This window comes from Parasteatoda tepidariorum, chromosome 4, assembly GCF_982258835.1.
Source record: "Parasteatoda tepidariorum strain Cologne lab strain chromosome 4, Ptep-v5.0, whole genome shotgun sequence".
In the NCBI taxonomy this organism is placed as follows: domain Eukaryota; kingdom Metazoa; phylum Arthropoda; class Arachnida; order Araneae; family Theridiidae; genus Parasteatoda; species Parasteatoda tepidariorum.
Window position 1 is genome coordinate 117,327,453 of NC_141758.1, and position 20,731 is coordinate 117,348,183.

The window sequence follows — 20,731 nt, forward strand, 5'->3', positions numbered from 1 at the left end:
ACAATATTTACCTTTCCTATTGAATGCTTTTATTGAATGACTGCGACTTCGAGATGTATTTCGGTAATTATTTCTAAATTTAGATCTACTACGGTCATTTATTTGCAGTGAATCAATTTTCTGTTCTAATGCTGCTATTCGTGCAATTAAAGCATCATTGTTGGTAACATTTGGTGAAACAGCACATATTTCTTCCCCAGTTTTCATTTCGTGAATTTTATCCGCCATCGTAGACAGTTTATCTAAACTTTCTTCACTGACAAGCAGAATATTTCGTATAAAATTCGGCATTTTATCAAGCCATAAAGATTTTAACACTTTTTCTGAAAAATCGTCTGCTCCTAAATTTTTCATTTTTTGCAAAAGTTGGCTTGGCTTGTAATCTCCAAGTTCTAATCCTGTAACTAAGCGCTGAATTCTCTTGTTTTCGCTTTCATTAAACGTATTTAAAAGTCTTTCTTTCGCCAAGGTATATTTGTTAGGCTTAGTGTCTTTAATAATGTCCCAAATATTTTCTACATACTTCGGTTCCAGTTGGGATATCAAATAATTAAATTTGGTTTCTTCAGTTGTGATCTTATTTATTTGAAACTGTGCTTCTACTTGGTAAAACCAAATGTCGGGTTTCTCTCTCCAAAAAGGTGGAATTTTAATGCTTACTTTATTAGCTTCGGCGTCCATGACGATCGTTGCTTCGATCTTTTCACTGTTTTTTGTAGCCATGTCAAAAATCCGGGTCACCAGTTGTACGCAACAGAGTTACAGGATAAAAAATGATCAGCAGACATTTTTTAGAACACTCATTTTTTATTATTTATTATTTTTTGATCTGTTGCCATTCGCAACTCTCATAAAAGTAATATGAATAGTCATGTGACATATGATGTTCCTACATTCTCATGTATTTAGCATTTTAGTTTTTTTTCTTAAGCGTTGTAGCTATATAATATATAAAATAGGAATTTAATTGTTATAGAAGGAACGATCACACTTATCTTGGATTTCTTTGGTTTTTCTATTCTTTATTTTAAGTTTTTATTAAATGTAATTAGCTATTTTCAGAAAGTTTCAGTTTGCAGGTAAGCACTTAGATTTTAATATTGAAGTTTCATGATTTGCTTTCGTAGTAATTGTTGTTCTAAAGTATTCGTTGACTTCTTAAAATCCCGATTACTGACATGGCAGAACCGCCTTCCAAAAAACTTTGTATTTTGTCAAAGAAAAAGATATTAAGAGATTCTCAAAGAAGAAGGGCCCAAGAAACGTCTGTGGAACGTCAAAGAAGGATGGAACATGACCGAATTTCGACAAGCAATTCTAGAGCCCAAGAAGTATCAGAGAAACGTCAAAGAAGATTAGAAGAGGTTTTCAGCTATTGGCCAATGATGATTTCGAAAGCAACTTTTGTATGCTTTTACAATTTCTGAGGCCTTTTTTTAAAAAAAAACAAGTCTCCACCTGATAGTTATATTATAGGTTAGGTTACCATAGGCCTTAGATTACCATAGCAAAGTTACATCTTCAAACATCCTCAAGAGCTATAACACATCTGCAGCAGAACTGGATATGAAGACAAAATTGCAGGACAGGAACACTAATTTCAGATCCACTAATCTTCAGATTTCTTGCTATGTTTTAAAAAACTTTATTTGTGAAAACCTTTAGCGGGGCGGACAGCTGGCCGCCTTTGGCGGCTAGTAGTTCAATATAACTAGTTTTGTTTCTTCTTTTATTCATTAGATTGTAAAAAAATTCTAAACCATTAACCCTTTGTAACTCAACAACTCTGATTTAAGAAATATTTACGTGGATGTTAGAATACATCATATTAAGCGTGTAAAAAATAATGAAGAAATTAAGACCTTAAAATTAAAAAATTATTGATAAAAAGCATTTGTTGAGCATCTCCACAATCGTGAAAAATAGCACAAAAATTCCAATATATTTAAAACTTCATGTGAAAAATTTTGAAATTGTTGTTTTTATGGTAACAAGGTCTCACACCGCATTTTTCAATCCCTCCTTAGCCAAATATACAATCAAGGGGATTGTTGTAAAAAAATTGTATATCCTGCCATCCTGTCGTGGAGCAATTCTTGCTAAACGCATTTTAATATTGGCAGCTGCAGCAAAACTTGGTTCCCCCGAGTTTGCAATATTTTCTTTACCTGAATTTAGTTCGATTTTATAGGTCAATCCAGCTCATTATAGGATTGAATTTTCGTGTATGTTGCAGATGTGTAACGCGGTGATACAAATGGTTCAGAGTGACTTGGTGGTTTCGGGAGATAGAACCTTCCAATTAGGTGAACTTGGTTCGAATCCCAGCGATTGCTGGTCTACAAGAATCCCGTACCCGACTAACACCAATCACTGTCCTGACGTTAAATATCCTCAGTGGTAGATGGATCATAGGCTAGATCCCTTGCAGTGAGACTAACCGTGTATGGTTTTCGTGTTTTTTTTATCACCATTTAAAGCAAATGCGGGTTAGTTTCATTAAAAAAAAATTTTTTTTACTTTATAAAGCACGAAAACATGCGAAGGCGGGAAACGCAGTATTAAAAATGCGTAGTTAATTTTATTTAACATAATATTGTAAGAACTTTTCTTGTGACAATATTAAAGTATTCCTAATTTTCCAGCCGTAGTTAAATAATCTAACGATAACTTATTAGGAGAAATCTTTTCTGATTTGTTTTGTTACGCATGCGCTCCGAAACTTTTGCTAACTAGAATATTTTTGTCTGCTTCAGTTAAATTAGCGATTCCACAAGAGCATGTTTACTTTGGTTTTAAGAGTTTCAGGGAGCAGAGCTTTTTTCCCCAACTACTTTGGAAATTTGAAGTATGTTCGAATTCAGTTTTTCATTTTAAAGTTGTTACTAAATAGTTGGTAATTTAGTGTTATTTCGTTATTCGATATTAGTTTAATTCATGTTAGTATTCCCCACTTCTAGATTTAAACTAAATATGTTTCTTAATGGATTTTATATAAAATTTCAACTTTTTATTAGAGTATTTTCTTATCTTTTTAAAATCACAGATTATTCAAATTGTTTAGAGCAATTTTTAAATTTTGATATATACTTCTGTTCGTTTCATTTCTTAACGATTAAAGCTTAACTTGAACTCTATATTTTTGATTACATTCTTTTGATACTTGTTAAAACTAACTCTGTGACTTCTGTATATAAGAAAATATAGATGAAAATTAAAACTCAAAGTAAAAATTCATGATCTCCATTTTTCGCTTTTTACAACAAAATATACGAACTGTTTACATAGAAAGCATTTAAAGCTCGTATAAAATTCAAACTTTTAAATCTAATTTAATATTTTATTTTCAAAACTTGCTGACATATAGCTGAAGTTAACCAAATTTCTTTTTAGTATTGCCTTAGAACAGTAGTGGCGAATCTTTCTGCACCAACGTAGATCATAGACGTGCCGTCAAATAATTTTGACTTTATGATTATTGGGAAAATAATAATACTATCAAATCAAAACTCTTTATTCACTATAAAGAAAAAAAAACATTTTGCAGTGTCTCAGTTATAAGTGTAATTCAACTTAATGTAACATCAGTGTGAATTCTGATGCAGGTTAGATGACAAATAATTTATATTAGGTTGTAATATGTTAGTTTAAGCAGAACTGTTAAATCTCTTTTTGCTGGTTATTTATTGTTAGCTTGTTTTCTATAGTTACTAATTTTTTTGACATTAATTATAATTTTTTTTGTTAATAATTATTAATTTTCTTGTTTTTTGTGAATTTTAATTTAATTGTTAATATGCTCCGTAGTGAACTTTGTGATCAGTGGCGTGCCCAGAATAGTGTGTCGCGTGCCATTGGCTCGCCATCCCTGCCTTAGAATATTTAAAAATTAATTTCTTTTACTTTTCAAACATAAAGGACCTCCAAATATTTAACATTGGATTTGAAGTTTTCGCACTGTATGATTTAAATAAACCTGTGTATTACTTTTAATTTAAATTGTACTGTAGGCTGAATGTTGTAAGAGCACTTTAGTTGTGGAAAATTGGGGCTCCTACCCCAGTTCAATAACCTCTAGTCTTATTGCTGTGACGGTGTACTCATGGGGCTCGGGTGGCAGAAGAATTATTTATTTGTCTGAATTTTTAATTCTGTTTAATAATCTTTAATTTAATACACGGCTGAGTGTGCTCCGGAAAAAATCCGGATTTCCGGATTTTTCGCTAACAGTGATCCGGAAATTTCCGGAGATCGAAGGTCCAGACTTTTCAAAAAATTATTGATCACAGAATTTCCGGAAATCAAATTTTCAAAGGTGGAACTTAAAAACACTGTTTATTTGTTTGTAAGGGAGAGCCAGGTACTTTATAAGCTTATATTCATGATTAATATTTATTTTTTTTATCAGTAAATAGTTATTATAATCATAAACTCAAGAAAGAAAGACATATTTGTAAATTTTAATTACTTCTCCAGGCCATCATAGGTATGCGTAAATGGTATAGGTATGTGTAACTCAAGAAATTTTCCGGAATTTTGACTTGGGTTCACAATTACCCCTGCTAATAAGATTATTTAAATTATTTTTAATTTAATATTTACTTTTTTGATACTTCTAATTCTTTTGCTTATTTTATTTATTTTATTATAATTTCTACTTCAGAAAATCATTTCCATGACGTAATTTGATGAAGAAAAATATTTTTACTTTATTATTTTCAATAATTTTTATGTAATGTAACAGTTTTTGTTGAGCTTTTGCATTTTATCAACTGGTGGTTACTGGATAATTCTAGAGGAGGTTGATTGAACGTATTCAAATAATGTGTTCGTAAATAATGGGTTTGATGGAAATATTTCAGATTCGGCAGCAGTAAGAGAAATAAAACATTACAATCGAGATTTTTCTGAAATTGAGGGAGATGATGAGATCCCCTTTTTAGATAAAAGTTATTATAAGGCAAATATTTTTTTTTATCTCCTCTTTCGAAAGTGGTGGAATTATTTTTATTTCTTGGACTCTGAAATTTTCGCTAGTTTGTATATTTTTATTATGTTTTCAATATCTATATATATATTTCTCTTACACGGCAACAACTCCCCGAATGGCAAAGTTAGAAAATCGGCCAATGATTGCTGCTAAAAATGTCACATGGCAAATGTCACATGAGGTGGTTCAACATATAGCGCTTTTAAAAACGGAAACAATAACCAGAGTGAGCATTATCAGGTTGTTCAATTCAGATTCATGCCCTAAAAACATGATAATATTTAATTTAAACTCAATTCGGAATTAATTAGGCTGGCCTTCTCCATGACTATAAATAAGTCACAAGGTCAGACTTTTGAGAAAATCAGTTTAGTATTGACTAAACAAGTTTTTAGTCATGAACAACTTTATGTTGGCCTGTCAAGAGTTAAGTCATTTGACAGCCATTCAGTAATTGTTCCAAGATGCCAAATCTATAATTGTGTTTTCAAAGAAATTCTAAATGCTTAGTGTTAATTTCTTAAAGCTTTGCAGAAAAAAATGTTTTTGGGAAAAAAATTAATTGAAACTTCCATTGGCAGTAGGCAAGGGGAACTGTCAAAATCAAAACTCCCCGATTAGAAATGCAGTATGGCGACCTCCACGTGGTATTTCTCGGGTAATGCTAACAGCCATGCATTTTAATTTATTGTATGTAAAACATCCTTATTTTGTTCTAAAATGTTATGTACTTTATCACAAATGTTAATTAATATAGAAATTGATTTCAATAATGATGATCACCAAAAAATATTTCATTTGGCGATAAAACAAATTTTTGTGTTCTTGAAAATGAAAGACTTTTTGAGGGTTATTATCTCACAAGGAAAAGTTAAGGTTTAAAGTTTATATTTTTAAATAATAAATTTTTTTCTAAAACTTCCAGAATTTCTAGCATTAACTAATTTATTATACACATTTAGTTGAATTTAGGTGAGTAACTGCAATATTTGATAATTTAGTTTGCTAATATGTTTCTCATTTAGCTAATGTTTTGATTTTTTCACCATGTACAATCTAAATAGCTATTATACTTTTTTAAAAGCCAATAAGAACATTGATAGAATTCTTCTACATAAGTACAATACTATGTCTTTGATGATAAAATACTATGTCTTTGATAATATGCAATGTCTTTGTGCTAGGACATTGTGTTCATTGGCGAGCGAGCGCAGCGAGCCTTGGTTCACCGCGTGAACCACATAGGATTGCGTAGCAATTCTCGGGGGATGGCGAGCGTTAGCGAGCATGGGGCGGAGCCTCCTAGTTTAAATTAATGTGAGTTATTGTTTTCCCTATAAAGCTTTATAATTACATTGATTTAATTTCTAAATGAACCCTTCTTTAGAGATAATTAATTTTAATTGATATGTCTAATAATTCTAAACTGTTAAAATAGTTTCATAGTCACAATGTTTATATTTAGTGAGTTGATGTAATAAATGTTTAATAATCATTCTAAGTGATAATTATCTATATTCAGTTGAATAAAATGATTTATGAGTTAGACATGATGAATTTGCATACTCATTATCAGTAATATAGTGTAATTATAACCCATTACGAATTTTCCCTTAAAATTCGTTTTATTAAGAAACAATTTTAAAATATGGACACAATACTGGGCGCCTTTGACATTAACCTAAAAATGCTAAGTAATCGACATAGTAATAGAATTCTTGGACTTTTAAATTTTTGCAAGCTTGTATATTTTTATTATGTTTTCAATATTTAAATTAATGTGTGAGTTATTTAAATTAATGTGTGAGTTATTTAAATTAATGTGTGAGTTATTTAAATTAATGTGTGGGTTATTGTTTTCCCTATAAAGCTTTATAATTACATTGATTTAATTTCTAAATGAACCCTTCTTTAGAGATAATTAATTTTAATTGATATGTCTAATAATTCTAAACTGTTAAAATAGTTTCATAGTCACAATGTTTATATTTAGTGAGTTGATGTAATAAATGTTTAATAATCATTCTAAGTGATAATTATCTATATTCAGTTGAATAAAATGATTTATGAGTTAGACATGATGAATTTGCATACTCATTATCAGTAATATAGTGTAATTATAACCCATTAACAATTTTCCCTTAAAGTTTGTTTTATTAAGAAACAGTTTTGAAATATGAACACAATACTGGGCACCTTTGACATTAACCTGAAAATGCTAAGTAAGCTCATAACGTCACTCGATAAATGTAAGTTTTGATAACTACGTCTAGATTTTAATCACGTGTGTACCAAAATTTTTCTGATTGGCTGTTAATTTGAAGTTAGAAAAATTTTCAAACAATTCGAACTTAGAGACTTTCTGTTTGCACTTTGAATAACTTTCAAATTGTTTTAACTTCGAAAAATATTCAAAATTTTTGTACCTAAAAATATTTTGAAGTTGGGTAAGTTTTGAAATTTTCGAAGTTGGAAGAAAGGTATTTCAAGAGTTTCAGAAATTTGGAGTTGGAAAATTTTTCAACTTGTTAGGATTTTGAAAAATTTTTCCTTTTTGTACTCTGAAAAATTTCGAAACTGTTTTGCTTTAGAAATTCGGAAAATGTTTAGAATTAGGAAAATTCTGAAGTTGTTGGTACATTGAAAATTTTTTAAATGTTTTGTACTTAAAAATATTCTTACCGTAAACCGAGGCGAGTCTACCCATTTTTTCAGTTTGTCAACTTTCAAGTGGTCAAACTTTTGTAAATATTAAAGAAAAAAGGCTTTTAATAGGTGTTTCGGAATCTCTATTTATCCCTCTTTAAAGCTGTGGAATCGATTTTAGAAAATATTAACAGTTACGCTGTTACTGTATATTTTATAGAACTGCTGACAAATTTTTCGTATGGGGCGAGTCTACCCATTCTACTAAAATGAATGTTAACATTGTAAATAATCAAATTTTACTATTAAATTGTTATTTTAGTTACTATATAGGATATTTATGAAGTAAAATTCATAACTTTATTATATATTCCATTATTTTATTCATAAAATAACACAAATTGAGTATTAGAATTGTAAGAATTACTTAAGAATTCTTCTAAGTAATAAATACATCCGAGTTTTTCTAATAAAACATTTGAAAAATTTTTCCAAGACCAAACTTCCTGTATCCAAGCAGTTTTTTTCCAACTTTAAAAAAAAAATTCATTTTCAGAAAACTTCAAAATTTTTCTAAATTAGATAAATAATTGTTCAAAGTACGAAGAATTTGAAAGTTTTTCAAAGTCGAAACAAGTCGAAAATTTTTCTAACTTCACAAAATTTCACATTCCCACTTCTTCAGAATATTTCTTAGTGCAAAACATTTAAAAATTATTGAAAGTACAAACAACTTCAGAATATACCTAATTCTTAACATTCTAAATTTTTCTGATACCCACAGATTCAAAATTTTTTAAAGCACGAAAATTTTTAAATTCTCCAAAATCAGTTTGAATCAGTTCAAAAATTTTTATTGACCAAACACCTGATACTGATTATCTATCCCTTTTTTCAGACTTCAAAAATTTCGCATGTTTAAACAAATTGAAATTATTTCTAAGCACAAAAAATTGAAACTTTTTCAAAGGAAAAATTTTAAAGTTGAGTAAACTAAGTATAAAAAAGTTTCAACAGTTAGAAATCAGAAATTTTCAACTCATTAGTTGAAAAAAAAAGCTTATAAAGTTTTCTACATTCAAACAATTTCAGAATATATCTAAATTCTAAAGTTAACAGATTAAGAATTTTTCATAGTATAAATAATTGGAAAATTTTTCAAAGTGAAAACACTTTTAAAAAAAGATACTCCTGTGACTTCTTAAATACCAGTTTTTCCCAACTAAAAGAATTTTTTATGTTCCAAGAATTTAGGAATAATTCCAAATACAAAACAAGTCCAATTAAGTTGAAAATTTTTCTAACTTCTGCGAATCTACGTTTTTTTTTCCATCTTTATGAAATGTTTGAACTTAAAAATTTCTAATCATTTAGGTGCAAAAAATTTAAAAATTCTATGAGTGAAAATCAGTTTAAAAATCTTTTTATTACCAACAGCATTTCTCTAAATGTAAACGATTTGAAATTTTTTCGAAGTCGAAGCAAATTTCCAAAACCAACTACTACTACTCTGTATATAGCCGTTTTTATCAAATTAAAAAAGTTTCTGCGATTAAACAATTGCAGAACATTTCGAAGTACTAAAAGCTTGAAAATTTTTCAAAGTCAAAGCAATTTAAAAGTTACTTGAAGTAAATATGCATCTGAATTTTTCTAAGTAAAGTATGAACACAGTGTTTTTCCAATTACAAAACATTTGAAAATTTTTTAAAAGACCAAGCATCTTCTGTTTATTAAATAGTCATAAAATTTTCGATTTCAAGCAACTTATGAATATTTATAAAACTAACAGAGTCAGAATTTTTCTAAGCACGAAAAATTTTTGAAAGTCAATACAATTTGTGAATCATTCCTTGTTCAAAAGTACAAAAAACTTGATCTTTCGAAAGAAGAGACAAAAATTTTCTAAGTACCATCCTCATGAGAATTTTTCAAAGTACTGACAATATGAAAATTTTTAACTTACAGCATGTGCAATGTAATTCTTTGTACACCCATTTTTTTAAAACCCATTTTTCACCCATATTTAAAACCCATTTGTACACCCATTCTTTGCACACCCATTTTTCAAAGTACCAACCGCTTCAGAATTTTCCTGATTCTAAACACTTTCAGAATTTCTGAAGCCAACAGTTTCTAAGCTTTTCAAAGTACAAACTACTGGAAAAGTTATCAAAATCAGTTTGACATTGTTTGAGAAATTTCCTACGCCCAAACACCTACCTCTCCTTATATGCTCATTTGTTCAGACTAAAAAAGTTCCAAAAGCTCGCAGCGCTCCCTAGTGTAAAAAACACCATATCTGTTCCAAATATATTGGTTTATTCTAGATTATTGGCTTAGATTATTTAATTGATCCTTTTTTTGTGCATAGGTACAGCTTTTGTGTCGTGTACTTTTCAGAATTTAGTCTTGGTGATATGGTGCTGGTGGACATGTTTTGGGGAGCTAAAACTTCATCGGATCATTTTTTGGATAAATCCTCAGATAAATCCACATTTTTCTCTGATCTAGAGTTCTCTTATCTATAGTTTTTTTGAGTCTCACTGATAGCATTAAATTGTCGAAGCTGTCGTTATTTTAAATAGGGGATATCTTTAAATACAATTTGAACGAGGATTTTTAGCACTATGAATGTTATCAAGGAAGAATTTTTGGCTTATTGATTTTGTACGATATTTAATGAAGCAAATTCCTGATGTTTGCATCGCGATGTCGTTGTGAATCACTGATGAACGTGTTATGAAACGGAAAATTTCCGTTGATGGTCTCTACAAGTGTGAAATCCGAATTGGAGCAGAACGGCCGTATATCACTCCCCTCTTCGAGCTTTACACTTGTTAGCCGTTTAGGAACTTTTCCGTTCTTCGGTGCAGTAAGCCTCGGGGTATCGAAAGAACTGGGTGGTCCTGGACTGCGACGCTAGATCGCAAGTCCGTGACCCGAAGTCTCTGAATAACCCTTGCGTTTGCAGCCTGATTTCTTTCTTAAAGCACAAAAATTATTCATCTCGCTCTAGTTAAGCTGAGGTGGGCTAGATTAAGGTCCTGGACTGTAACTAAAGATTGCAAGTCCGTGCCCTGAAAAACCACCCAGCGCTTTACTAGCGTTCAATCTTAGATCAAGAACGTTTATAGTGCTCGGAATTCTCGAATTTTGACGTCTCTAATATTTTCTAATTCAAAAGGAGGTAAATATTGCTTCAGTATTTTTTATTCATCGCGATATGGTGCTAATGGACATGTTTTGGGGAGCTAAAACTTCATTGGATCATTTTTTATATAAATCATCCAACTGGTCTATGAAAAAAGGAACAATTTGAAATTATAAATGACAAATAAGTGTTCAATCGCAGTATTACTGGCCTAGTAGGTGAGACGATAAACTTTTCTCTTCCTTTGCTCTTCCAGGAACTTTTCATTTAATATATTCTTCATTTTTCAGCGTTTCAATGATCATCATATTGTGATCAAGTTGGTTTTAAAATACACCAAGAAACAGTAACCTGGAAGTATAGGCAGTCAAAGGCCAGCAGCGCTCCTTAGTGTAGAGAACACTATCCATAATATCGGTTAATTCTACCTCATTAGTTTAGATTAAATTTATCATTTTTTGTGCATAGGTACAGCTTTTGTGTCGTGTATTTTTCAGAATTTACAGTCTTGGTGATATGGTGCTGGTGGACATGTTTTGGCGAGCTAAAACTTCATCCGATCATTTTTTGGATAAATCCTCATACTGGTCTATGGAAAAAGGAACAAATTGAAGTTATAAATGACAAAAAAGTGTTCAATCGCAGTATTACTGGCCTAGTAGGTGAGACGATAAACTTTTCTCTTCCTTTGCTCTTCCAGGAACTTTTCATTTAATATATTCTTCATTTTTCAGCGTTTCAATGATCATCATATTGTGATCAAGTTGGTTTTAAAATACACCAAGAAACAGTAACCTGGAAGTATAGGCAGTCAAAGGCCAGCAGCGCTCCTTAGTGTAGAGAACACTATCCATAATATCGGTTAATTCTACCTCATTAGTTTAGATTAAATTTATCATTTTTTGTGCATAGGTACAGCTTTTGTGTCGTGTATTTTTCAGAATTTACAGTCTTGGTGATATGGTGCTGGTGGACATGTTTTGGCGAGCTAAAACTTCATCCGATCATTTTTTGGATAAATCCTCATACTGGTCTATGGAAAAAGGAACAAATTGAAGTTATAAATGACAAAAAAGTGTTCAATCGCAGTATTACTGGCCTAGTAGGTGAGACGATAAACTTTTCTCTTCCTTTGCTCTTCCAGGAACTTTTCATTTAATATATTCTTCATTTTTCAGCGTTTCAATGATCATCATATTGTGATCAAGTTGGTTTTAAAATACACCAAGAAACAGTAACCTGGAAGTATAGGCAGTCAAAGGCCAGCAGCGCTCCTTAGTGTAGAGAACACTATCCATAATATCGGTTAATTCTACCTCATTAGTTTAGATTAAATTTATCATTTTTTGTGCATAGGTACAGCTTTTGTGTCGTGTATTTTTCAGAATTTACAGTCTTGATGATATGGTGCTGGTGGACATGTTTTGGGGAGCTAAAACTTCATCCGATCATTTTTTGGATAAATCCTCAGATAAATCCACATTTTTCTCTGATCTAGAGTTCTCTTATCTATAGTTTTTTTGAGTCTCACTGATAGCATTAAAGTGTCGAAGCTGTCGTTATTTTAAATAGGGGATATCTTTAAATACAATTTGAACGAGGATTTTTAGCACTATGAATGTTATCAAGGAAGAATTTTTGGCTTATTGATTTTGTACGATATTTAATGAAGCAAATTCCTGATGTTTGCAAATGCATCGCGATGTCGTTGTGAATCACTGATGAACGTGTTATGAAACGGAAAATTTCCGATGATGGTCTCTATAAGTGTGAAATCCGAATTGGAGCAGAACGGCCGTATATCACTCCCCTCTTCGAGCTTTACACTTGTTAGCCGCTTAGGAACTTTTCCGTTCTTCGGTGCAGTAAGCCTCGGGGTATCGAAAGAACTGGGTGGTCCTGGACTGCGACGCTAGATCGCAAGTCCGTGACCCGAAGTCTCTGAATAACCCTTGCGTTTGCAGCCTGATTTCTTTCTTAAAGCACAAAAATTATTCATCTCGCTCTAGTTAAGCTGAGGTGGGCTAGATTAAGGTCCTGGACTGTAACTAAAGATTGCAAGTCCGTGCCCTGAAAAACCACCCAGCGCTTTACTAACGTTCAATCTTAGATCAAGAACGTTTATAGTGCTCGGAATTCTCGAATTTTGACGTCTCTAATATTTTCTTATTAAAAGGGGGTAAATATTGCTTCTGGGTAAGATTAGTTAGGTTGTAGAATGTTGCATTTTGAAAATGTGAACAGTTGTAATATTCCAAATTTGAACTAAGCCATAATCGGTTTCTTAAGATAAACTTCTATATCTTCATGGATCTACCTTTGCGAATAAGAATTTTCTTGATACCGAAATTATTAATTTGAAAATCTAATTTATCATATTTACGATGAAAATCACTAAATTTTTTAACTTGTGTTCGCGTAGGATTTAGAAGCCTGAGCTTAGTCAAAATTTTCTTAAAATGATATCTTTTTGAAGTATAATTTTGCGGATTATGGCAGCAAAGTATGCCACTTGTACTTGAAGGTATTTACACAACGATTGCAAGCTGCATTGCAACAATAAAATGTATAGAATTTAGCTGGCAACTACTGCCAAATTGAGCAATCCTTCTTATTGTTCAAAAACAGTTCATCCTTCTTAATGTTCAAAAAAAGGATCCTGCACTAGATCCAGGCCCAGAGAACAGCGTGGATTGACTACACTAATTTAGATTTCAAAGCAATTTAAAGAATCTAATACCTTTTCGAGGAAGATCTATAAAGATACGAAAGTCCTTGGCCCACCAACGGCTGTAGAGTCTATCGCTTATGCTTCCCGATGAGGTGTTATTCGTCCTGGAATTACCCTAAATTCACACTTCTCACTATCAAACGGAGTTTTTTCAAGAAAGCTTATTTTTACTTAATAAATTTTTGTTAGTGAGTCAATTTTATGAGATTAAATTTTTTAGTGTTAACCCACTTTAAGTCACCAGAATTTGATTCTATGAGAAAAAGAAATAAATGAACCTAATGCTTAGGTGAAGCAGGTATAAACTAATTTGTTATTTTACAATGTATGGAAACCCTAATTGTCAAGGTAAGAAAGGTGTAAAAATGCGTAGTTAAATTTAAAACTTGTTATATATTTAAGTTTTTAACAGAATATTGGAAGACTAAAATTATTAAATCGTAATTATTCAATTATTCCTGTAACGAAATTATTCAAAGTCATTTAAATTGTTTAACTTTATTTTAAATCTATTTCTGATGGATTTTTATCTTCAGTAATTTTAAGATCTTATTTCAATATCTTTCAAATTAGCAGTTAATTCAAATTTTTTTAGTATTTTTAAATACTGATTTAGTTTCTTCTGTTCATTTCTAAATTAAAACTCAACTGGAACTCTTTCTTTTTTGTTTGCATTCTTTTGACTTTTCTTAAAATTTACTTTGAGAAATCTTTAGTAATTGACAAAAGCATTCAAATTTGAATGAAAATAAAAGCTCAAAATAAAAGTTATCAATGCATAAAAACGCCAAAATAGCGTGTTCTCCCTGTGCAATAATATATATGTATTATGATAACATTAAAAAGTACTTAAATCTGGTATAAAATTCAAATTTTTAAAGTTAATTATTCTTTTTTTTCGAAGCTGGTTTAAAGGTTTATTCTACATTATTGGTTTAGATTGTTTAATTTCTCCTTCTGTTTTTGCGCATGGATACTGCTCGTGTGTCTTGTATTTTTCAGAATTGACCTTCTTCTCGACATGCTGCTGATGGACACGTTTTGGGGAACTGAAAAGGATGCTAAGCTTTGAATAAAGAATCAGATGAATCTAGGAAAAGCTGCACTATCTTTAAAAAAAAAGAAAACTTTATTCCTTGTTGGTCATGCAGGTGAGACGATAACCTTTATTTTTCACTCTTACCCAAAGCCTCTATTTAAACAAAAAATCTTATTATCCAGATTCATGGGTTTGTGATATCCAGATGAAAGAGCTTCTCAACGTTGTTCTGCAATCTTTATCAAATGGGGATTAGTTTTTGCCCTCCCAATGAAGTGGCTCAGAATGAAGTGGCTCCAGAATCTGCTGTTGTAGACATATACTCACACAGACCACAGTGCTGACATTAAATGTCTTTAGTGGTAGACGGATAGTGGCTTACCTTCGGGCTAACCGTGGGAGGTCTTTCATGGTTTTCCTCACCATGTAACGCAAATGCGGGTTAGTTGCAACAAAGTCCTCCATGAAGGCTAGTTTGATCCAGGTGTTCCCTTGTCTTCTGGTTTTGATTCCATTCTTATGGAACTGAAGATTTATATTTGCAACATATAGATTTATATTACTAAACAAGCCTGTTTTCCAATCATTGAGTTTTGGTGAATAGATTTAAGTGGTTCTTGCTCAAAGGCCTGCAATAGCATGTAGAATTTTTTCAGCTTATTTATAAAATGTTAAACTCTAAGGTCCGTATTGATTGTTTACTTAGTTGTTATACCGACTTTCATTTGTTGTTGTTGTGTAATGGAAGATAATGTTAGAAAAAATATTTTTTAAACAAAAACTATTAAACATATTGTGTAAAATATTACCTAGTTTATGTAATTCCAGAGCCTACATGAAAAGTGTCCACAGTACCTGTTTTTTTACTGTTAGAAAGCTTTTTAGGCTAAGAGCAGAGAAGCGATCGCAGAGTGAGGTTATATAAAGCGTGGCGTTTAGGAATAATTTAAAAACAAAATGTGACTTTTTTTTCCTAGAAAATTAGTTACGGAAAACTAGTTGTGTAAACATATTCGTGATTAATTGATACGAGCAGTGATTAATTTTCTATTAATATTGGTTAGAAATTTCTTCGATACCTTAAAGTCTTGAAAAACAAATTAAGCCTTTTGTAGGGAAATTTTTTAAATATTGAATTTGTCATTTTGAAAAGGGGTGTTCTTCACTTTGGATCCATTGGAGAAAACCCATTTTCAAAATGATTTAATTCAATTTCTAAATTAGTCTAGAAAATTTTTAAATGTGTTATTTAATGTTAAGTAACTTTGATCAAAATCCCCTTTTATTTAAGTTATCAAGTAGATTTATAATTTCATAGAAAAACTTCCCGTATATTTCATAAATAAATTTTACTTTTTTCATGTGTAGGCTTAATTTCATGAAATAAAATGTAATTTCAGATTATTGAAATTAGTTTAATTGCAATTTCTCCCTTAATTTCAAATGTTTTCTGGAAATAAGCTGTTTTCAGGGAGTAAAATTTAAAGATCCATTCAGATTAATAAAATTAAAACCCCTGCTTCTAATTTCTTAAAACTTTTTATTTTAATACAGATTTATGCGAAAATTAGCTGTTTCATGGAAATTTTTTTATCTGAATATGCGAAAATATGAGATTCCAAATTTTAAATTAAGTAACTCTTAAGACTTTGCTTGTATTCACTGCTGGTTGAGAAAAATTATATTTTTATATTAGATTCAATCCTTTAAAACAAACTTTCAGATTAACTGCTCTCAGTCACCAAAGCTTTTATTGTCCCTGTCAAAGTTTTTTCAAACTTAGTATTTTATTCACTGTAATATATTTCTATTCCATGTAATATATTCTGTTCTATGTAATATATTCTATGTAATATATTTGTATTGTTCATAAGGGTTATAGCTGTGAAAAAAGTAGAAAAATTGTATTAATGTGTGTTTTTTTCCCTTTCCATAATTTGCCTCTTCAAATTTATCCAATTTAAATGGGTAGCTCATTTTGATATGGTGTTTTGTTGCATAATTTTGATATTGTATCGGAATATTTCGCTATTGGATAACTGAAGTTGTTAAATTTTGTAAATTGCGTTAAACTTTTTACATAATGTACAGATTAAATTTCCATTTCAACTTTGTCTTGTAATATTTTAGTGATAAATAAATGTGTTTATACTTGAAATTTAGTTTTTGATTATTGTTTGGTTGACTATCTTTTTCCTAGGATTCGTTTAAGGTTTTTAGATTGAAATTTCCCGATATGGAAGTATAATTAAACTAATGTTATTGTTTTCAGATTAAAAAAAAGTACATATCTGCGAAAAGTTATTTCTGTAGCACCTGTTTCAACGCTGAGCAAAATAAACTATATCAAATTGAGTAAGTTTTTGTTCTAGGTCGAATTTCCACGAAGTGAGTGCAAATCTTTATTGTTCGAAAGAATGACTTCAATATTTAAGGGTCAGTTTCCGTAGCTTCTCTTCTGATGCATAAAACGTGATAAATAATTGTTTTTTAGCATCTTTAATTTTACGAGTTCCTGTATGAAATACAGTCGGACTTTTATTTAACGAACTTCATTTTTACGAATTTCTGTATTTTACAAATTTTTTCGAGAAACTGAAGGGAGTCAACCTTCATCTTATCAAAAGGTACCTAGTGATAGAATCAAGTTAACATGTCTTATATACCAGTGATTTGGTATTTAATATTTGAAGTGGTAGTTACGTTCCCTTCCAGAATTTTATCTGTGCTCATAATTCGATGAAATATTAACTTCATTCATGCTGTTTTATTTATTTATATTCATTTTTGCTCATTATATTTTTTCTTCGTAGCATTTCGCTCATTATTTTTTTCCTTCATTTTCTGTTTTTATAGCATTTCGCTAATTTTCTTTTTTATTTTATTTCTTTTCTTCATTTTTTTGCAGCACATTTCGCTCATTATTTCCCTATTATGCTTATTACCGGGGGACTTTATATACTTCACCGGATCCTTTTTTTAGCAGTTTATATTAAGCAAATTTACTGTTTTATTGTGGACCATCCATCATGTTAGCGATTTCATGGCAAGTCCGGGTCACCATTGAAGGAAGTTAGGTTAATACGACTATGTCAACCTTCATCTATTAAAAGGTAACTCGCGATAGAATCAAGTTAGCATGTCTTATATACCAGTGATTTGGTATTTAATATTTGTAGTGGTAGCTACTCTATATTACTTCCCTTCCCGAATTTTATCTGTGATAATAATTCGATGAACTATTACCACTACTTGATTCATGCTGTTTTATTTATTTATTTATATTAATTTTTGCTCATTATATTTTTCTTCGTAGCATTTCGCTCATTAATTTTTTTTGTTTAGAGGATTTCGCTAATGTTCTTTTTTATTTTATTTTTCTTAATTTTTTTACAGCACATTTCGCTAATTTTCCTTCTTATTTTATTTATTTTCTTTTTTTCTCCATTTTTTTTACAGCACATTTCGCTAATTTTTTTCCTGTATTGTTTATTACCGGGCAACTTTATCTACTTCACCGGATCCTTTTTTGTTCTTTTTTGAGCAGTTTATATTAAGCAAATCAACTGTTTTAATATGGACCATCCATCATGTTAGCGAGTTCATATCACGTCCGGGTCACCATTTTAGGGAGTTAGGTTAATACGACTATGTCAACCTTTATCTATCAAAAGGTACCTCGCGATAGAATCAAGTTAACATGTCTTATATACTAGTGATTTGGTATTTAATATTTATAGTGGTAGTTGCGGCACAGAACCAGGAACATTTTGGAAATTTCTTCGTAAAATAACTTCCAAATAACGAAGTGAATTTTCTAATTAACGAACTTTTCATTGAGATCCACTTTCCCTATTTTCCAAAATATTTCTTAACATTTCAAACTTGTTTATTTTATGGAGAAAATGACCTTGAATTAATTTTTGAAGCCACTACTTTATGAAATGTATTAATGTTTTCTCTAAAATTTACCTTAAAGAAAGCAGAAACTTCTCTTTACCTTTTTGTTTGCATTTCAAATAAATACTCAAAGTTAGTTCAAATTAACTGATTCTATCCGTAGCAATTAAACTTAAGAACGCGTGTGGTAAAGTATGTTTAAAACCACAAATCACTTCTATAAGAAATGCAACTATATTTTTATGCATAAAATTAGCCTTTTCTTAGTTGAAAATGTATATAGCATCATAGTGTAATATTGAATAATGTTATGCGCTATTCTTGCTTTCCATGCAGATTTCTTTTATGGTTAAGATTTGTAAAATCAAGAATTGATACAAGTTTACAAGAGTACATTAATTGCTATTTTAATTATGTCTAGTGTTCATGAATTTAAAACCCGTTTTGTGTTTAAGTATTTCGAAAGGTGATTTTCTATTTAACGAATTTTCCATATAACGAACTTATTATCTGGATTTAGTGACTTCGTTAAATTGAGGTTTGACTGTATTTCCATTTACGAAAATTTTTAAAATATTTCTATTTACAAGTTGCTGTATAAAAATTTCTATAATAAGAAAAAGAATAATCATGTTTAATAAATAATATGCACAATACAAAGTACAATAAAGTTTTTTTTTTCCATTCACATTCTTCTGGAAGAACAAATTTTAAGAATTGCTCTTTTTAAGAAAGTAGCAGCATTGAGAAAGTAAGGCTAAAAGAGCATTGAGAGAATTTATCAAAATAAAGGTCAATTAATACAGTATTTCAAATGCACATTTGTTTTTTTTAAATAAGAAACATATCTAATAATTAATGCTTTCATTTTAGTTATCCTTTGTTAGTAATTTTTGTATTTCCTTCTAAGAAATTTAACTAAAGCATTTTTTTTTTATTTACATAAAAAAATAGGAATTAAAAATTTTTTTCTTAAATGTCTATTTGTGTAAAAATACGCTTAAATGTTACTACAATAGATAGCACCAAAAAATTAAAAAACTTTTTTACATTTTTTTTAAATTTTTAATAATTAATGCTGCCATCTGTTGGATAAATAGATCTGCTAGAAATTCGAGGAAGGATTCCTATTCTCTCGAGTGATTAAAATCCTTTTTCTAAACGTATAATTTAGGTGATTTAATTTCATTACACTATACAGTTATGCTAATTTTTGAATATTTCAATGATTTAATTTCAAATTGTCAAATTTTTTAATTATATTTTTCAAATCTGGCAAGTTTTAAACTTGAATTTTTGACAGTTGACATTTTTGATTCCGTTGAAATGATCAGAATTAATTAGAATTATTGTTCTGCAAAATAATCATGAAAGAAGTTTTTTATTTAATTTTGCGACAGTTTTTTTTTCCTTCAAAGATTAGGATTCAAAGTAAAACAGATTTCACGGAAAGCATTTAATTTACATATAGAAATATTACATTTCGTGCAAAAAATATTTTGAATTCTAGTATTTTCATGTTTATTATTATAATTAGCGTTGAACGGTCGATCCAATTCTGAATTGATAGCCATCAATATTCAAATCCGCAGGCATGTTATTGTGAACCCAACACAGAAGACAAACTCTTGAACGATGCATTGGAACAAACCAGTTGCTACGTGCCATGCTATAGACTAGTGATTCTCAACCTCTTTTTTGTTGCGGCACACTTTTAACGATTTCGAAATTTGACGGCACACAATGAAAAAAATTAGATTAAAAGTTGTTTAATTACCTATTTTACACGGGGTTAAATTGTTTGTGATAATAATTTTGAATGTGAAATAAAATAATATGTACTGCAAAAACACAATTATTAAAGGATTCATTATTTCTTTCGATCAATTTTTTATTCAATAGTTATTAACTGTTAGTTTTTGTTTTACATGCACTGTTATTTCTTTGTGATTTCTTGTTAACTAGTTTTTTTTGCTAATTATTAATTGTTAGCTTAATTTTTGCTTGTTATCCTTTGTTAATGTGTTTTTTATATATTTGTTTTTTCAGTTATCCTTTGTTGATTTGTTTATTAATTGCATAGCTTACTTTAATGATTACCTTTTACACCATTTTTTAAAATCGTGTGTCATATACAATTTAAACACTTCCATCTTATTTTAAGATTGTCAGAGACAAGACAATCGCCGACAAAGATGTTCACGCGGTTAAAGCGTGGAAAAATTATAAAAAAGTATATATATAATATTATATACACTTTTCTTAAATTTA

At 30.1% G+C, this 20,731-nt stretch overlaps 1 long non-coding RNA gene across 1 annotated transcript; it reads left to right on the forward strand.

Annotated features, from left to right (window-relative positions):
• Positions 1-10,828: 10,828 nt before the first annotated feature.
• Positions 10,829-16,718, forward strand: LOC147812632 (uncharacterized). Its single transcript, XR_015433333.1, has 2 exons — positions 10,829-14,672; positions 14,743-16,718. It is a non-coding gene; the product is annotated as an uncharacterized LOC147812632 (long non-coding RNA).
• Positions 16,719-20,731: the final 4,013 nt, after the last annotated feature.